Source organism: Vigna unguiculata, chromosome 5, assembly GCF_004118075.2.
Source record: "Vigna unguiculata cultivar IT97K-499-35 chromosome 5, ASM411807v1, whole genome shotgun sequence".
Lineage (NCBI taxonomy): Eukaryota > Viridiplantae > Streptophyta > Magnoliopsida > Fabales > Fabaceae > Vigna > Vigna unguiculata.
Window position 1 is genome coordinate 29,618,258 of NC_040283.1, and position 14,517 is coordinate 29,632,774.

General features: G+C 32.6%; 1 pseudogene; it reads right to left on the reverse strand.

Annotated features, from left to right (window-relative positions):
* Positions 1-7,638, reverse strand: LOC114184583 (annotated as a pseudogene).
* Between the last annotated feature and the right edge of the window lie 6,879 nt (positions 7,639-14,517).

A 14,517-nucleotide genomic window follows, 5' to 3' on the forward strand; every position in this document is an offset into this window, starting at 1 on the left:
TTACACATTGTTGAAAACTTCTTTGAAAACTACATTTGTGGTAGCAGTCATAGGGTTATTCTCGGTGTCATGGATTAAAATCTTTAATCCTGACTTGCTTTTAACTCTGGAAGCTGCAACATATAACTGACCATGACTAAAAATTGGTGTAGGCAGATACAATCCAACACAATCTAAAGATTGACCTTGAGATTTGTTTATGGTCATAACATAGGATAGCATGACTGGGAATTGTCTTCTAATCATCTTGAATGGCCACGGTGACTGAGATGGGGACATAGACATACGCGGGATGTAAACTTCTGTTCCTTTGTTTTTCCCAGTTATAATTTTTGCACTAATTACATGCTTTGCTAGTCTAGTGACTATTAATCTGCTTCCATTACAAAGACCTTCAGATTGATCTAATCTCAAAAGCATTATTGGTGTCCTAACTTTGAGTGTTATACTATGGTTTGGTAATCCTGATGTTCTCAATGAATTTAAAAATTCTGGTGTAATACCGTCATATACATCAACGTCCATGGTATCTGAAGTATCAATGCAGTCTGTGTTGAGGTATTCTTTTACTTCACCTAAAGTTTAAGAATAACAGTTGTTAAACTTTTAAAATATGACAAATGTATGAAAAAATGATAAGTATGAGTTAAGCATCACCTGGAATAGAATCCAAAACAAATTTATTGATTTCATCCACTATTTCAATTCGACTGGCTAGAATAGCTCTTGATATAGAAAACATCTCATCATTGAATTTTTGGTGTAGTTGTGGATAAGTGCTATTGATTATAGCTTGGATAGGGTCTTTGTAGTTCTTGATTAGAAATTCTGGAGGGATTTCTATATCTACTAAGCCGTCATTAGGTTCATTCAGTAAACCATCACCAATTTTGATTATCCAGGAAGAAAACTCTTCAATTTCAGCAATAGTAGAGCTGTGCAATCATTGTTGTAACAGTCGCATGTTTTTGGTCAAGTTCAGGATCTGGCAATGCTCCCAAAGATAGGATGAGTTGATAGTTGCATGAACAATATCAGATATGCTTCCTTGAGGGATAACAGGAAGAATTTGTCTAAAATCCCCTCCAAATACTATTACTTTGGCACCAAAAACGAAATCTGATTTGTTGTGTTCTTTCATGATATCTTTTAAAATTCGGTCCAGTGCCTCAAAATAAAACTTGTGTGCCATTGGTGCTTCATCCAAATTATGAGGTTGGTCAATTTCATGAAATCTGATAGTTCACTACCTTTTGTAATGTTGCAGACAGAGTGTTCAAGTGTTGGAACTGGAATTTTAAATTTTGAATGAGCTGTTCTACCTCCAGGCAATAACAAAGAAGCCATACCACTTGATGCAACTGTTAGAACTATTTTTCCTTCAGAACGAAGAGCAGAAGATAATGTGTTCCACATAAATGTTTTTCCAGTTCCTCCATATCCATATAAAAAGAACATACCCCCTTTTTCATCATGCACCGCATTTATAATCTTTTGGAAAATATGTCTTTGTTCATCTGCATATCAATAATAATTTAGATAAATTGCAATGAGTTGTATTGCAAAAATATTTAGAAGAAATGACTAACCTGTCATACTTGTAAAATTTGATTGAAAGATATGTAGTTCATGATCCTTGTTATAATCAAGTTCATCATACATTAATCGGTTGCCACAGTAATTTACTGCAAAATCATTAGGATAAGGCATGGAGGGAAATTCCTTTAATGATCTCTTATTGTTCTATAAAAGCTTCTCAATTTCAATCAAAGTCAAATTTTTCAACAATTCCAAATTCAGGTTGAGGCCTGCAACAAACAACTTAAGTTAACATACTTTCATATCCAAAATTGAGATTAATATTGTTAAAAACTATTTCACCTGGATTTCGTGCAATAATTCTTTCATTATATAGAATTCCATTAGAAAGCATTTCCCATGTTTTCTTCCAAACTTCTTCAGGTTTGTTGATACTATTTGACATGAGCATAATTACGAATAATCTCCTCAAGAAGTTTCCAAATCCCCATTCATTGGCTTCCTTGATAGCTTCGACATATTGATAACGATGTCGTTGACGCGATCAAATTAATACTACTTATCTATAACAACTTCAGTATTGTTAAGAAAGTAGTCAATAGAATAGTAAGGGTAAAGTAACCCAAAGTCATCTCCCAACGAACACGAAATTGATTTTTAACAAATTAGTTCTTATAATCTCTATACAAAAGAGTTAGTCAAATAAAATAATAAAAATATAGGGGATTAAGATAAGCAAAGATAGAAATAAAATTTAAAAGATAAAAAGAAATAAAAACAATAGTAAAGAAAATATATTGATTCCATTGCTTTTTCAAAATAGATTCATCATTGGTTATCTAAAGATTATTGCTCAATTAATTATTGTTATAGATTTACAAATTAATCAATGTAAAGTCTCAATTAATTTGTTGGCGTTCTCACTTTTAACCAAAGTACAGTCTCAATTAAAAGTGAGAACTTTTAGATTATCCATAGTAAATTCAACCAAAGTACAGTCTCAATCAAATTTACTATGCCTAATCATGTCTATTCTTTTATCTCCTCACCAAATAAAAAGCTTAATTAATCAAAGTAAAATCTCAATTAATTTTAGTTAGAGTAAATACCTTTAATCAAAGTAAAGTCTCAATTATTGGTAAAAACTCATTCAATCACATGAAAGTTTCTAAATAAAATCAAAGTAAAGTCTCAATTAAATTTAAAAACCCTCGAACTCATATGATCAACATGCATATAGATTTAAAATCATTACTTTTTACGTGATTCAAAGATAAAAGACATAGATGAATTAAAACCTCAACAATAATAAAAAGAACAGAGAAATTATTTCATTCTAACCTCAGAATCCATAATGAAATTACAATGGAATCAACCCAAGAAGTTTAGCACTCCATGAAATACAAAATAGAAATAAAAGAAGAATAGAGAGAGAAAGGAAACGAAATTAGGCCCCCTTAAGGGTTCCTAAACTCCGAAGTCTCAAGCTCTTTCTTCTACTTCTCCCATGGTCTCTTTATATAGGAATTGGACTGGGCTTTTCTGTTGCTAAAACCTCTCAAATATCTTTTAAAATAAAGATAAAAATAAATATTCAAAGATATTTCGAGAGATATAGACTATTTAACAAATATAGTTGGTTAATAATTTATGATATAATTAAATAAATAAATTATTTAAATATATCTTATAAATTATCACCAAATAATATTTGTATTAATTTTCTAAATAGCCCATTTTCAATTCTGTAGTCCAATTTTGCAGAGACATCCAAAAATATCAATATTTGCAGTTAAACCCCTCTCCTTTGACTAGTCTTTGACCAGAGTTGACGGTTTGACCAGCTTTGACCACATTTGACCAACTTTGACCATTTCAGTGTCCATTGGGAGAATGACACGTGGCAGCTCCTTCTCTCTTCCAAATTAGGGTTTCCGCTTCCAATGTTGTTGTTGTCGCAGGTGATGGTTTTGTGTGGCTGCCGATCTGTTGGTGCACTATGTTAGAGGTTCAAACTGGCCTCGTGATGACGCAATTTCAGGTGCGCTGCAATGACGTTCATGGTGCGTGGATGACGGTGGTTCTAGTGAGGTGCGCTGCTGCGGTGGCTCGCTATGCAAGTGGTGCAGATCTGGTGCGCTAATGGTGGATGCGACGCAGTTGCAGGTGTTGTAGTGGCCGACGATTGACGAACAGATGCGGTGATGGTTGACGGTAATGGTGCAGGTTCGAACTGCCATTGCGGGCTTCACGGAAGCTGTAGGAACTCGCGTTGCGGAAATGGTTGTGTGAAGGTGGGAGAACTCCTACGAGTTGACGGTGGAAAGGCGTTGCAGATGCAGTGTGAAGGATTCGCAGTGCAGATGCGCTCTGATTTGCGAATCTAGTGCGTGCTGGAGCTGCGGTGGCTGCTGGTTCTGCAATGGCTGGTGGAGCGTGAACCTGCTGCTGTCGAGATTGGCGGTTGCCGGCGAGATCCATGGTGGCTGCCGTGATGGAATGTGAGGCTAGGGTTTCTGGTTGTGTGGAGATGAAAATGATGACGTGGCAACATGTTATTGGCTCAGATTCTTTAGTGGAGATTAAACCCACGTGGAATGTTTTAATTGGACAGATTTAGAAGTTAGGGATTGCCACATGGCCTGATCTGAGTGAGTTGGATTTAAGTGGTAGGAAGTGTGTAAATAGAAATATTAGGGGTGTAGAAATATTAGGAGTGCATATGTAATTTAAGGGGTACAGAAGTGATTTTTCCAAAACTTGCTAATTTCAGTCTTATTTAAAGGTGGTTTGCAACTTTAATCAATTTATTTTCCCATCTTGAATGAGCTTAATCTTAACTTCAGCTGCATCAACAAACGTTAAAATATCCAAAAATAATTTATGCAACTAAAAATCACCTTTTAAGACATTTTTATCACACAAGCTCAAACAGCCTAATTATCAAAATTATCAATTAAATCACTCTTTAAGCACACAAATTCAATTAAATACCCAGAATTAAACATTAAATGAGGGCAAAAATACACACTCATCACATATTCTCTATCATCTGCCAAGAATCCAGAAGCTTCACATGCTTCTCTAAATGTAGGATAAGTTATGTTTTCAACAGTTCGCAGATCAATGTAGGATATTGGACCTTTAACAATGTTTAGCATCCTCCTTAGGTAGAAAAGTTCACCAGTTGCTGGGGGAACCCAAATAAGTCTTCCAATGGTATTTCCTTTTGTCCTTGGTTTCCAACACCTTTGATTCTTATTATATACATACTTAGTAACAAATTGTTGATATGTTAGTTCCCTTGCATATGAATATTTCTTATTGGACTCCATCCAACTCGTAAACATGGACTCCCTAACTGTCGGTTTTGCCATGATTTCATCAATGACATCATCATCCTTGAAGTACACTGATTGCTCGCCTGGTAGATGAAAAAACAATCGTTCAACAACTGGATTTCTTCCATGAATTGGAAATGAAAATATTCTCCAACATGCTTCGCATGGAGATATATATCTGTAATCAATATATTATTTGATTCCATCCCTTGGAATATCAGTTGAAAAATCTTGCTTCTCATTAGAAACAATGGCAGCAGTAATTCTATCATAGCCCTTATTGATGTACTTAAATAAGTACTTGATTGAATTAGAACAGTTGCACCATTATACATTGACATGAGCCTGATATTTGACTAATATGGTAGGATTGTAAGCAACCACAAATTGGTTGTCTAGTGCAATATCATTCTTCAGAATGCTAAGACCATTGTTTCTTCAACGATAATGAGGAAAACCATCTTCTGAAATTGTTGTAGTATCTTCAAATTTCTTTGGATAAAATCGAGAACATGATCCATTTTTCATGCATGGAGATGATGTCTTAGAGATTCCACATGGGCCGTGAATCATATGTTCTTTTACACAGTTATACAATTCTACATCTTCTTTGGCACATGGTATTTCAACTAAGATTACTTTGTCAATATCCATGGCTGTCGGGTACTTGCTTGATGGATGCAAAAATAACAACAAATGAGCATGTGGCAAACCACGTTTCTGGAATTCAATACTATACATGTCTGCAATCACAAATTAGTTACATGATTAGAATAATCAATTAAATGAAATAAGTAAATAGTTAAGTATATGAAGTATACAGACATGTTATGACCCTTCCCAATATGTTCTTTTTTGTTAAATATGATAATAGTTGGTCAAATTTGATTCTGAAAACTCTTGCAATGATATCTGGCCTATCTGAAGGAGTTAATTTTAAAGGGTTCAATATTCTGGAAATCTCTGGCCATTTTGGATTGCAAGTAAAAGTTACAAAAAGATCTGGGAATCCTACATGACCACATATTGCCATCCCATCAAAATATAATTGATCCATAAATCTCCTACCACCAACAAAGCTAGATGGAAGCACAAAACGTTTTCCTTTCTGTGAAGCTTCTGTGTAGCTATCATTGCTTGGTTGGCAGAGTTTACTGTATTTGTCAACCCTGAGCTTGGACTGATTGTTTCTGATGAATGATAGCCTTTCAGACTCAATCATTGTATATCCATCTACAACAAATTGTTGGAATAATCTTCTTGATTTAAGGATGGTCATTGGCTCACATTGTCGGGTTTGAATTCTGAAACAAAATCATTCCCTAATTGTTAAGCGGTTACGTTTGAGTGCCAAAGAATCACGATGACTAATATCATGCCTATATTCATCTTCACCATAGGGAAACAGCAGCGGATACTGATATCCCAAGTAGCTTGTGTGCAACTCGTTTATTCTTTGTAATTTTCCTGTTTTGCTTTCCATAATAATATCCCTAGGAGATGCAGTGTCAACATCTCCTACTATTAATGCAACAACCTCTGAAACGGTGGGGATGTTGTATATACGTCCATCGTTTTGCCTATCAGCAATAAGTTTCAATTTAAGATCATGACATGGCTGCTTCGCATATTTGTCCCTTGTCATACGAAAAGATTTAGCGTGCACATTGTACTTATCTAGCATGTTTGTTAGTGTTATAACAATTTCAGCATCAATATCATTGTTGTTCATACATTGAATTTCAGATCAATACAAACATGCAACATAATATAATAACAATTGTTAAGACGAATGAATTGTACCTCAGAGATTGAATTCTTTTGTGTATCTCGTTTTCAGTATCATAAATATATAATTGAGCAAACTTTGGCTGTTGTCCAATTGCTGGAAGAAGACTACCAATTTTGTGGCATGATTGTTCTTGGATTCTCAAATTTGGTGGACCACCTCCATTGTTGTATTTATTGTCAATTTTTGCTCCAGGTGATGTAAATGCAAACATCATGTTGTATGTTCTAATATTCTTCTGATAAGTTCTGCTCTGTTTTGAATCTGATTGAATTAAAAGTTGACTTAGCTCATCCGGGGTTTTTTCAACATTGGCAATTCAACTTTTCCATTTGAGCAACATAGCTGAAAGTTCGGATTAATCATATGATGAGATTTGCCAATGCGTTCTTGATACCACATATATGCTTTGCAATGCTGACAAAAATAGATCAGATCTCCTATATCTCCATACAATTTGAAAATTAATATAATTATTAGTTCAACTTCCCATATATCATAACAATTAAGTTCATGAAAAACTTTTTAGATTACTTATCTTGCATTAGCCTCCGTGCTTTGATGGTTCCTATCATGTACTTCATCAATGACTGCTTAATTAATAATAATGAACATATCAGTAATAATGATGAACTGTTAATTTGATTTCCAAAATAAAATTACCTTCTATTGTTTGACCAAGCGATTCAGACTTATCTGAATCTGATTCTAGTTCATCAACATCTTCCAATACAAATGATTGACTTGGTATATTCCCTTGACAAATGATTGACTTGGTATGTTAGTCACATTATTCACAGTGCTTTCAAACTTGTCAAGCAAACTTTGAGGCTTCTTTCGTGAGGCTGTAACATTTCTTTGAACATTCCTGAATCTAATATCAGAAGATTGAAGTTGTGATTCCATATGCAATGTATCTTGATTAACAAAATCAGTTGTTACATCAGCTAATGGTGTACGATCTGGCATTTTGTTTTCAATGCGCTTCTGATGTTTGTATGTAGCTTTCATCCTCTTCTACTGCATTATCAGTTTTCTTTTTATTCTTGCACTTGAACTGCAGATTCTATTTTCATCGGCCATCATTCTACATTAAACAGCGCACACAATGATAATTATTTCAGAAATAACAACATTTGCATAATATATAAAGGTTATATTTGAAGATGATAGAAAAACTTCTACACGAAATTTTCAGAACATTACAGATATAGTTCATAATACTGCTTTGTGAACAGATAAATGAAACAATTCCAATTAATGAATAACAATAGTATGATGTGCTTCAACTATTTACAACAGATTTGATTTACCAAATTCTCATCTGCTTAACCATTAAAGGTTGTCTTAACATAAGCTAATCTAAAGATTTTGGCAGTTGCATGATACTCGATAGATGAATCGTGAAATTTTTACCGCCAAAATTAACACCACTATAAAGTCATGTCAATGGGAAGCATGATTTGGGGTTCTTAAATGCAAGTCTTTTCATCTTAATGTGTCTAATCTGCCAGCTTTATACAATTACATTTCATTATATTATATATAATATTGTACATGCACATTGCTCTTACACATTGCTTGTAGCGCAGGAAACAATTATCAAATTCATTGGTTTAATGGAATACAATATTGTACCATCAACTTTAACTATTGCACGTTTTTGGCTTTATTAAATGCCGGTCTGATGATTGCTTTAATGAATTATGATATCCTACTGCTCTATAAACTTTTACGTATCTTTATTAAATGCATGTCTAATCAATCTAGAGAACATGTTATAAAAAAGATATGAAAATGTTAAACTGAATGCATAGGTTGGAATGTAACAAAAGTTCGAATTAATATACATGTTAAGGATCATATATCAACGCGTATCATGGTAGTATACTTAAAAGAATATTCATAACACGGTCTGATGTTAGTCTTCTTTAATTTTGATTATGGTAGTATACTTAAAACAATGGATAACATGTTGAATTCTGATTATAAATACATAAATGTATCGACGGTTACAATTTTTTTTTATAATAGAGCTTAGTGCTTAGTATTAATATACATGTTATGATTTATGAATTGCTAAATATGATCCCTAAATATATCATTGAATTAAACATTTAAAGGACACAACATAAAAAAAGTGTACAAACTTTCTTCTAGGTAATCACAACCAAAACTATTTAAAATACTAAAGAAGTTTCCCCAGTACAATTTATCAAAACAGGATCAACGAATGTAGCCTTTGAAGGAGCCAAAACATTTCTAACAAAACTAACATAAAGTCTTAAGCAACATTTACTACAATAATTTCCATAGCTTTTATAAATTAAATATCATTTCTCCTTCTTGATAGTCTTCATTTTCTTTGTAGCTGACAATTAGGCTAATGGCAGGTCCTCCAAAAGATCAAAATCCATGAAATTTTCTGGAATATACTATATGTCTTCATTGTTTCTGGTAGTACAAAGATCTTTTCTGGACGTGACACATAAAACAACATCCGGATCAAGATCAGCAGTCCTAGAAAGGCACATCTGCTTTGAATCATATGTTTAGTCAAATTACATCTTTAAACTGTCCAGTAAAATTAGGACACTAAATGTATCTACTTATATACTTACAAATGAACTATCAGTATCAGCAGATAAGTCGCATGCTGCATTATCACCACATTCAGCAAGTTCCATTGCCTGAAAATTTAACATTTAAAATTATAAATTTTGATCACACCACAAATCAGACCGACTTTAAAGTACTTACTAAAGAACTCCCAGTATGAGTATAGACATCAGACTCACTGACACTCATACGTTTCCCAACCTCAATTGCCTACATTACTCAATATACATTAAAACATACAATACATCAAAATGGGTATTAATAAAACCAACCAATTTAATAAGTACTCACTATGGACTTGTCTTTATGAAGCTCTAATTCATCAGAACAATTTTCCTTAGCTTCAACAATTTCCATTACCTGCAAAATTTGATTTGTTTAGTTCCATCTCAAAATACATGACATAATCAATACACAATAATTAAAATTACGACCTGAGTTTGTCCAAGAAGACTACTAATGTGACCTATAATTTCACGATCAGTTGAAACTCTCATTACTGAAGCAGGTCGGTTATTTCCTTGTGGCTTGACCTTGAAAGCCAAAGTACAACCCAAAAGAACGTCTAGATCCTCTGGAAAACACTTAGGATCCTCCTCACCATCATTATATATTTTGAAAAACAAAGATGAAATGAAATGAGTACTATTATGCCACTATTATATTACTAATGGAAAAGTAAACATGTACAACCTTAATCATTTTCTTTCGCAAATCACCAGCAGAAAGACTAATTAAATTGATGTAGTCTTGGTCCCAAAGCATGAAGTTAGCAACCTTTTTTCCATCAGTCACTTGAATTTCAAGCTTGTACTTGAAAACATATATTGAATCATAAATAAGATTATAACATACGTAATCTACTAAGCATTCATTACTAATTAGTAAAATAATTTGACTACACAGCTATTACTAACCTCATTTTTGGATACTCATTATAACCATCACAATTCAAACACTTAAAAGAACCAACTTCATATGTTCTTTTTGCGCATAAGTTACAAACCGAGTAACTCCATCCATCATTTCCTAAGTTAAATTTAAGTGTATGTGCAACAGTAACACATGAAATCTCTTACAACAATAAACGAAGGGTTAATAATAACAAAAATCGATTATAAAAGTATACAAAATCAAAACTACCTCTATCACAGTCAGGATCTCTGAAACACTTTTAACAATAGTTTTATACATAAACCTATCAACATGAATAATCTGGGAAGATCCACTATATTGGCTTCCCTCCTCGAAAATTTCATGAGCAGTAGTTCTACACAATAAACATTAGTTAGTACTTATCAAATACAAAGAGTTATAGAATAACATAGTCGTAATATAAAACTATTACTTTGAAAATTCCTTCCTAAATTCAATCAGTTCAGATATATCATCTCCCATAATCAACTTCGATCCATTCCAACAATTAGACAATGACACCGGCCATGGACCTATATACAAAATAATTGAAATAAATTTCCAAATAACGTAGACTAATAAATATAACAAACATTTCGAAATACAATGAAACCTGAGGCAACCTTTATCTTTGCCTTAGTAAGAATAATAGCCGGATAAGGTGTTTCACGACTTTCCCTCCAATAACTAACCAACCGCATACAATATGAATCCCAAAGAGTGCAACAGATTGACGCACCACTGCAATATAGAAAAAAAAACAAATTCAAAACAGCATTAAAATGAAATAATAAACTTAATCTGTGACAAATAATAACATTACAATCAATTGTACCTCAAGTCCTTTAGGTCAAAGACAACATTTTTGGAACTTGGTTTCTCCTCCACATTATCCACCACACTAATGACATCTAAAATGAAAAAAAAATAGTAAGTAAACACAACAAAAAAATAGCAAACAAATATGAATCAAGGACAAAAAACTTACCAACCAACAAATCTACAGAATAGTTTCCATCAATGATATCTTTTATACTCTTGAACTTCCAAACTTTTGTAGGAATACTGGCAATTGGTTGTCGTCGTACAAACGTTGCTCCAATAAATAATAGCTTAAAGGGGTGGTCGCAAACTCTATATTGAGCTCTGTTGTTAAGAATTTTGAAGTTATGCATTATATAACTTTCTCCCTCCTTTAGCTTGTCTTCCCACGTAGCAATGTCTTCCTTCTTAATCATAGTAGGGATAACATCACCCTGACTAGCATAATCATCCATAAACATCAAATATATACACATAGACAATACACTGATATAATGACAATACAATCATGCATTACCTTTTGATCTGTCAGAATCATCTCCATATTTCGTTTGGAATCCCATGACTCAACAAACCACAAATCCACAATTCGGACAGCAAGTTTCAAAGTCTCCCTTTTTCCATCAATATCCTTGATCATATCAAATTTCCTTGCCATCTAATACATAAAAATAAAATAGGTCAACTACTTTACAGGAAAAAAAAACTATACAACTTCAAAATAACAAAACACATGAACAAAAAAGAAGAACGGCTTCAAATAAAAGTTGTGCATCGAGTAAGAAGAAGAACAAAAAAAAAGAACAACAACAACAACAACAACAAAATTATAAAAAAATAACTACAACGAAAACGACTTCTGCAAACCTTCAAAAACAAAAATCACAAAAAAATAAAAAACACGAATAAAAAAATTTTAAACTTAAACAACTGTTGGTACGAAGAAGAAGAAAGATGAAGAAGAACAAAGAACATGCAATGAACTCGAAGAAGAAGAAAAAAGAAAGCAAATATTTGTTCGAACAAAGCTAACGTAAGAACAAAAAAATAAAAAAAAAAGGAAAAATGAGGCTTACGTTGGTATGAAGAAGCTTCTGCAAACCTTCAACAAAAAAAACAGCAGAAGAAGAAGAAAGCATAAGAAGAAGAAGAAGAAGAAGAAACAACCATCAAACAACAACAAAAAAACAGCCAAAAAAAATTAAAACTTACGTTGGTATGAAGAAGAAAACAGCTTCTGCAAACCTTCAACAACAATAATCACAAAGCAATAAAAAATAAACAGCAGAAGAAGAAGAAAGTAGAAGAAAGAAAAAGAAGAAGAAGAAGAAGAAGAAGAAGAAACAACCATCAACCAACAAAAATAAACAACCAATAAAAAATTAAACTTACGTTTTTATGAAGAAGAAGAAAGAAGATGCAATGAAGTGTCGAAGAAGAAGACAAAAGAAACGCAATATGTTTTTGGACAAAGCTAACGGAAGAAGAAAAATTGAAATGCCTCCGCCAAATGCAATGCCTTGAAGAAGAAGCTTTCGTATGTCAGCAACCATCAATCAACAATTAATGCTTTCAGCGGGAAAAAAAATAACCCAAAAGAGGAAAATACCCTCTATTTGAGACACATGTCAGTAAGTTAAGATGTCCAATTCAGTAATTTACCTATACTAAGAATTTCTTAGATATATAGTAGATTTCAAAATTTCAAATTGCAAAATACATTCTAAAATTTTCCTCATTTAAAAATTTTCTCTGCATCTCAAACCCTTTACGACTCCTCCTATTTCCAATCTTTTTGGGTGCTAAAGTTTAGATTTCTTTTATTTGTAAGTTTGGGTTCTTCTTCTTCTTCTCTATCGAAAGTCCTATTCTTCTTCATCATCAAAGGTTTTTCCTTTACATCTTCTTCATCAAAGGTTAGGGTTTCTTGATTTTGTTTTCGTCTCTTCATTCGGAAATAAGTTTTTTTTTTTTTGTATGTTTTCTTCTTCTTGTTCTTCATTGAAGGCTTTATTCCTGTTCATCATCAAAGGTTCTTGCTTTACATCTTCTTCATCAAAGTTTAGGTTTTCTTGATTTAGTTTTCGTCGTCTCTTCATTTGGGAAAAAAATTGTATGTATGTAATAAGAACATTCAAATTATTTTTTCTTCTCCATTGTTCAGGCCAAAATGCAAGTAACTTTTTTTGTCGTTTTATTTTCTTTTTCTGAATTATTAGTTCTTTGTTGATTATTTTACTGTGATTGTTTTGTTTGCATGTCCTATTATCGTTTGTCCTTTCATCTTCGAAATGGGTTTTTGATTTGTGATTTGTGGTTTTTTTTTTATTTGGACATTGTTTATTTAGCTTGATGGGTTTTGTTGTTAAGGTTTTGTTTTTGTTCATGGGATGATAGTTTTCTTTCCATTTCCGCCATTGTTTTGGCTTGATGGTTGTTATGGTTTAATGGTAAAGTTTTCTTAAAATGTTTTTGTGTTATCATATCTCCTCTGAATCTTTGAAATGACTTTGTTGTTTGTTAATTTTTTTTTTACTTTTGTAAACTATTGATGGTTTTCTAAAGTATGGTTTGTTTACTTTTTTGTAATTTTTTATTTTCTTTTGTATATTTGAAATGACTTCAATTTTTATATGGTTTTTAAAGTTTCAGTTTTTATTTTTCTTATTTTTTGAAGGTTGTAATAGCTTAACTTTGTAGAGATTGTTGTGATCTTTTCAGGGCTGAATTTTTGTTATTAGAAATATAGGAAATTAATTTGTGTTCCTGTTACTAGAAATATAAAAAAATTTATGATTTGTGAGAAAGAAAACAAAATTTTCTGTACTACTAATGTCATGTGGTATTATGATTTCTGACATTGCTAGATCTTTTTCCATTTTCTACTTAGTTCTCCTTCTTTGGTCTCAAGCACGAATGTGATAGCTGATTGATGTCATGTTAGGCTCAAGTGCAAAGTTTTTTTAAACTTTCATCAAGTAAGATTTTAGTGTTTGATTCGAGTGCATGACTATTACATTGAATTTTAGTATTAGTTCCTTCAAATACCGGCTAAGTTGTGTTCCTTTGCTACGTATATTCCCTCCCAGATCTTCATTGCAGATGAAGATGAAAGTGAAGGTTGTGTTTAATTTTTTTTCATTTGGTTCATAAATCAACCTCAAATACTCTTTATTTCCTTGATTGAAGAATTAACAAATGTATAGTAATAAAGAAACAAAGCATCTGTTATCTGTTGTTAACATAGTGTGGCGATGAGTGCAGAAGTGGTTTAATTTCTATGTTGAAATAGTCAGCCACACTCATCCATGGAAGTTGAAATAGTCCCATCAGAAGCCAAAGTTTTGCTCCTCAAGCCAAAGTTTGAGGCTTTGAAACCTCATGAGATTAAAAGCTTCATATTAGATCAGATTAAAAGTTTGGGTATGTGTCGCTAATTTTTTTTAAGGTGTGAGATTTAATCTTTTACATTGAATTTGTTTAAGGTGTGAG